The sequence below is a fragment of the Chenopodium album genome, chromosome 18, assembly GCF_948465745.1.
Source record: "Chenopodium album chromosome 18, dcCheAlbu1.1, whole genome shotgun sequence".
Taxonomy (NCBI): Eukaryota; Viridiplantae; Streptophyta; class Magnoliopsida; order Caryophyllales; family Amaranthaceae; genus Chenopodium; species Chenopodium album.
In genome coordinates, this window is record NC_137851.1 from 20034520 (window position 1) to 20041466 (window position 6947).

The window sequence follows — 6947 nt, forward strand, 5'->3', positions numbered from 1 at the left end:
TTCATCAACAATCAATAATCATCAATTACAATCAATATTCATCAATAATCAATTATTCACAATCATCTCTCTCTTCTTTCTCTCTAAAAGCTAGAAGCTTTCTCTCTCTTTATTCTTTTTCTAAACCTTCCCTCTTACAAAATTCCTCATTTATTAGTTCTAGACACACCTAGCCAAGTTCGAAGTTGCCTTTGCCCTAGACGTGAAAGGTTTAATATTTCTGAGGGTTTGGTCCCAAATCTTTATTCCAATTATTTAATTTCGTTATTTAATTGTTTGATTTTATTATTTTTCCTTGAAATTATTAACGCGTGTATTTTTGTATTAGAAAAAGGTACAAGGCATCGAAGTAAGTACTTTAATTGCTTTATTGCTCTTTTGATATAGAAATCATGCTTAGATTTTGTTAATTCCTAGTATCATGTTTAGGGTTAACTAAAATTTCTAATATCATGTATGTTAATATGATGCTTCCTATTTCTTTCCTAATAGCATGTTAGTATCATGTTAGGAATAAAGATTTGATCTTTATTGTTTAGTGACATGCTAGGGTTTGTTATTAATCTTGTTAGTATCATGCCTAGGATCTTGCTGATATTATTATGCTTTGAGATTGAGAATATTATTAATATGATGATGATGATTGTGATTGTTGTTTTGTTGCTTGATATATATTATTATTGTTGTTGCTTGATCACGCCCTCTCTTGTAGGTTTAAAGGGAATTTGTACTTGTAATCACGCTTAATAAGATAATTGATAATCTTGTTTAGGCTAATATGATTATAATTCAAGTGATCGCCAATAATAGGTTTGTTTGTGCATTAAAATTCAACCAACATAGATTAAACAGGTTTAGGGTTAATCTGTTGATTGTATGTTAGTTAGAAAGCGCACATGAATACGAGAAGAATAAAGTAGAGGCCTATTTAGGGCAGGTTCAATCTCTTTTAGGTTGGATTTGTACCTTCATCCCCGAACTTCCAATCATGGTTCCAGACCTATTGGAGTTAACGATCTCCTGGATCGTTAAGGGGTGTAACTTTCACCCTATGAACGGTTTACAAGTTCCTAAAACTTATTGGCGACTCTTTTACTCTAGCTTCCTTCCCTTTGGACGCCACCATGCTTAAGTGTATGATCACAGTGGGGCTCAAGTGTGGGATGCTTGAAATATTCCCTACAGTATCCCTCGATTATTAAATATCTTTTGGTTTACGTGTTTGAAAAGCATTTTGATTACATGTCAAATAATTTTTCCAATAAAGATTTTGGGAGTCATTATTGGTCGTTAAGAGTTTAATTTTCAGTCAAGATTTACATAAAATTAACAAAAAAAAAACTTCAAATTTTGTGCTAAGAATACCTCATAGGTTGAATTGTTCTATTCATAAAACAAGAGTTAGAGGGAAGGAGGAGTAAGAACAAGAAGGTAGGGGTGATAAGGGTGAGATCAAATTGTACTTTATATAAATAACGATTTTTAAAAAAGAGAAAAATTGTAATAAAACAATAACACTTTTACGACCACATTTAAAGTTAAGTAGAGGAGGAGATATTAAGCGTTTAAAAATAAAAGTATTAGTGTATTTATGGTTAAAAAAAAGTGACAAGTAAATAAAGATTTTTGGAAAAAGACTATCTAAAGAGGTTTATAAAGCATCTTTGAGACTTTTGTTAAAGAAAAATGATATATAAACATCTCTAATCACAAATACTTTAATATCCGGGTAAAAGTCTAACTTTAAACATTCACTATTTTTTGTCTATAGTCTATCATCGTGACATGCAAACTATGTAATATTTCGAGTAAAGATGATCTCAGGTTAAATATTAGGGGTGAAATATCTTGTAAATATTTTCGAATATTTTCAACTCTAATTTTGAGAAAACGAGTACCAAAACAAGCTTCACGAAGCTAAAAAAAAAATATATCATTATGGAGGAGTTGTGTTAGATTCACCGGTAAGTTTTTTTTTTTTAGAAAATTGTCTTTACAACAATAGTAATAGGTAGCTAGATTTAAAAAGAGATGGAGGATTAAAGGAAGGAAAGGCAAAGGGAAAGGGGGACAGTGAGAGGAAGAGAATAAGGGAGGGAGAGGATGAGAACGGGGGGATGTAGAGAGGAAGGGATAGAAAGGGTGAAAGAGAAAGAGGATTCAGGAGAGAAAGAGAGAAGGAGTCATGAAGAAGAAGGGTTGAGAGAGAAGGCAAACCGAAAAAGAGACAAAGCGCCCGGAAAGAGAGTGCGAAAAGGAGGGCGAGGGAGAGGAGGTCTAGGAGAAAGTGAAAGAATGAGGGGCTAAGAGAGAGGGTGTAGGAGAAGAGAGAAAGAGGTAAAAAGAGAAAGAGGGTCAAGAGAGGGAGAGAGGGATCGAAAAAGGAAGCGTTAGAGTGATAAAAGATACAAGAGCTTAGAGAGATAGATAAATAGATCGATTGATAGAGTGATAAAGAATGAGAGAGTCCGAGAGAGAAAAAGAGAGAAGGAGGCCGAAAGAAAGAGAGAGATTGAGAAAAGTTGGGAAATATAGAGGTCGGGGAAGAGAGAGAGAGGGAAGGGCTAGAGAGGAGACGAAGCAAGTGCACCTATAATTTTCAGAGCCTTTTTAAAGATGGAACAAGGACACGAAGGATTAAGAAAGAACGAAGAGAGCGAGAGAAAGCAAATGCGACCTATAATATTCAAATTCATTAAAAAAAATATAAAAAAGAGGAAGGCTAACCAGCTAGGTTAAACTTCAATTTAGTCTACTGGTAAGTCCCTTAAGGCTTTGTTTGGTTCATTATTAGTAAAGTAAAGGAAGGGAATGGAAAAGAAAGGAAGAGAAGGGAAAGGAAAGGAATGAAAGAAACTGTATCATCCAATATTTGGTTTGATATTTGTAGAATAAGGAAATTCAGAGGGATCTATTGTTAATAGATTAATGTATGACATTAATAAAGGGAGGAAAGGGAAGGAAAAACTAATTTTAAGTTTAATAGATTTAAAATCTTTCGTTCCTTCCAAATTCCTTTAATTTTGGGAAGAAAGAAAAGGGAAGATTTTGTAAAGGGAGTTTTCCTTTATTTTCCATCATTTCCTATCAAATCCAATTTGATTTTTAAAAACCAAACATAAGAATCTATATTTTTCCTTTCTTTACTTTTCCTCCCAACCAAAAAGAGCCTAAAGCTCTTTCGTAAAATAATCCAAGAACAACCTATTTATGATTTTATGTTAGTTAAAAATTAATCTTGTAGTAATTGTTTAGCATATATAACTTATAATAATCATAAACTAATTAATTAATACGTAATAAATATACAACAAAAACATTTTACTAAATGAAATTTGCACAATTGGGGGGGGGGGGGGGGGTGGTGTGCGCGCTGCGCATACACACACAACTAGTTCTTGTAAATTACAAACATGTCTCTCACAAGAGTCATACAAACAAGTGAAATGCTATGATATGTTCCCAATTAAACTTTGGAATTTGACTGAACAATTGATACACCATAATTGATTCACCATAAGAAACCTTTAGCCACTCCATAGTTTGTTGCTATACTAAATAGTATTGGTCCTTCAAAACCACTAGCTTGAATCTGTAGGCAAATAATCAAATTCAAGTAACTTTAAAGTTATCATTATACAATTTGCACTTCAACGAATATTGAAATAGAATACTTACATCTTGTGAATTTAACTTTTTGCCCGTTGAAATTATTACTGCTTATAATACAAAAAAGCAAGTAAAATATAATTTAAACGGAGCAATGTTTCCCAAAGTAAATAAAAATAAAAAAAAACAATTTTAAAATGAAATTATAAGAAAGTTTCTAAACCAGTTAGGATATAACTCTCATTGTCACTCCTTGTAGGATAATCACAATAGGTCACGTTGGGATTGGTTGATGAGTCATATTTATATAGAGTTTATAGGCATGTTTATGCTAGTTTTATAGTTGTTTTTGAGTCTTTTGTTGCATTTTAGGTGGCAATTGCATAATTTGTCCATTTTGTGCTCTATTATGCTTTGTTTGTGTTTTCTTAATGTTTTAGGTAGTTTCTATAACTATTTGGACGCTTTCGGAGTGGTTTTAGAAGAATCGGACAATAAAAGGATGAAAAGTCGATGATATGAGGTTGCTCAATAAAGGATATGTGTTTGTGGAAGCTTAGGTTGAGATTTATATGAATGAGTAATGAATATAGCATCCACAAGGGTCGTTGTGTACTTTTCAGAATTGAATTTGAGTTAGAAACGAAGAAAAACGATATTTTACAAAGTGGCAAAACTGACCTTTGTCCACTCATTTGATCATAACTTGAGTTCTACAAATCGAATTGACGTGATTAAAATTGCGTTGGAAACTAGACTTGAAGAGATTTCCAATGGCAGGTCACACGCTCTTATATGCTTCCTAGAACTCAAGATATAGCCCTTGAAAGACGACCTTGTGAACCAGTTACGACCAGCGCCCGCAGCTCAGCACTCCAAAGCCACGAGTAGCTTCTGCCTGGCCCGACGGATAACCAGCGGCCGCTGGTTTCCACACCCAGCAGCAGCAGGCCTCGTCTTTTAGGCTTGTGTTCCCATCGTCGCAACAACCTTCTTCGATTATGACTCCTTTAAATCGATGACCAATCATATCACGACTTATGTAATTGCTATTTTTCTGATTTTATTTTATTTATTCATCTTTAGATTAGTTTTAGGATAACATAAATATTCAAGGGATATTATTTTTCCCTCATGCCTTTTATGCTTTTTATTATTTTACGTTCTTTTTAGTATTCTCTTGAACCCTAGTTTCTCATGTCATCTCCATGGATTCTTCCATGGATGATTCTTGGGTTTACTATTTGATGAGTATCATTTATAGCACTCATTTAGCCTCTTTTAGGATGATTTTTCTTTGCTTTTTCATCTCTTTTATCTCTTGTTCTTTAGTTTTACTTGTATTTTCTCTAGGTTATGTTTTCCTTAGTTATTTTCTTATTTTCTTGCTTTTCTTAGTTTATTTTACCTTTTCTCCTTTACTTGTTTCTTTCTCTTTGATTTTAGGAGATTAGTGATGTTCGAGAAGCTCATTGGCGTTCTCTCGGGGCATACAAAGCTTAGGATGCAACCCGGTTCTTCTTCTTGAAGCTCAAAAGTAAAGGAGTGCATAAGCCAAGTCTTTAAGGTCGCGCTCTCACGCTGCGTGGACATCAAAGTTAGTGTTGAACCCACTGTGAAGGACTCTAGTGACTGTCTCCCTCAACATGTATCAACTGGAGCGCACGGGAGCATCAACGAGCGCACGAAAGAGATCTTCCCTGCTCCCAGGCACGGGCGAGCACGAGGGAGGAGCGGCCGCGCAAGGTAGTGGCGCAGTCGCGCAGATCCTTCCCCCAGTTCCGTACCCATTTTGTTGTGGCCGCGCAATGAGATGAGAGGTCGTGCCGTTTGGGGTTCTTTTTGGACGTCTAACTAACTTCTCCTTAGTTAGTTTTACTATATATAGAATTCCTTCATTTCTGGAGAGAGAATCATTAGAGAAGAATTAGAAAATTTGTTTTACATTAGATTTTGATTAGAATTTTAGAGAGAGAAGCTCAAGATTTTAAAGACTTTGTTCTTAAATTTTGAGAGAGAAACTTGGTAATTGATGATTGCTACATTTTGATCTTCATTCCTCTTTGATATTGATCAAAGTTTTGTAAGAATTCTTTCCTTTTCAATGCAATTTTATGTTTGATTTTTGATATATTGTTGAATTCCATTAGTTTTGTTTGATTTGATTGTTGATATTTGGATTACAATGTTGATGACGGAATTTATGATTAGTTTGTTACGCTTTTCAAATTTACAATGTGTAGTGAGTAGTTTCTTTGCTAGGGAAGTGGTGAAGCATGTATGAGTTATAATCTATAGCTAATTTGGGGTTTTTGATTGATTTGATGATGTGATTAAATTGGTTGATGAAATTTGTGCATGTGTTTGATTTGAAGAGGAGTAGCTAACCTTGATTATCAAGCTAGATTGCATAGTAGTTTTCAATGACATGAAAAATTGATCTGGAAGCTATTATTATCGATTGATCTTATTTTGTGATTTTCCTTTGAAGTCATTTGTAGAGACATCTAGCTTGACCCTAGGAAATAGCTCTTTGAGTGATTTGATTGCAAATATCGTTTTCCTTCGCATTGCTTGATTGATCAAATTCCCGACAAATTAGCAATTTTATCATGAGTGCATGTGGATCCTAAATTCCCTAGTGCTTTGATATTTGAATTCTATTTGTTAGCTTTGATTGAGTTGATTCGATTGCATATTTTAGACCAACCCATTGTTTAAGACTTCGGAATAGCTTAGTTAGAGACCTTAGCAAATACCGCATTCCCTTGGGTTCGACCCGGACTTACCCATATACTTAGGGTTGGGTTTAGTTTTATAAATTTATTTTTGATCAGGTAATCTTAGTAATCAATGACCTAGGTTTCACCCGCGTAAAAAATGGCGCCGTTGCTGGGAATGGCATGGTGATTCTCTATTGTTGATTGAGTCTATTCCATTTATTTGAAAAATACAAAAAGATTTCTTTCTTTTAGGCTATATTTGTAGCCGTGCTATTGATATTTTGCTTTGAGATTTGTATGCGCAGGGCACAAGATCGAAATTTAGTGCCATTTAATCCGGAAATTGAGAGGACCATAACAAGGATAAGGGTTGCTAATCGTTCCTCAAGCTCAAGTCCCCAAGAGAGGAAATCCATCAAGAATAAGAAGAACGAGAAAGCATGGGCGCTAATCTGAGAGTATCATTGAAGGAGTTGGGAACTCCGGGAGCTTATAGGATTGAAAGCGAAATTGCTCCTCTTACGACATCGACAAATGATTTTGAGATAAGGCCGGCGATGATTACTTTGATAGAGAGACGTCAAAATAGTTGAGCCAAGCTTGAGAGTCCCCTCA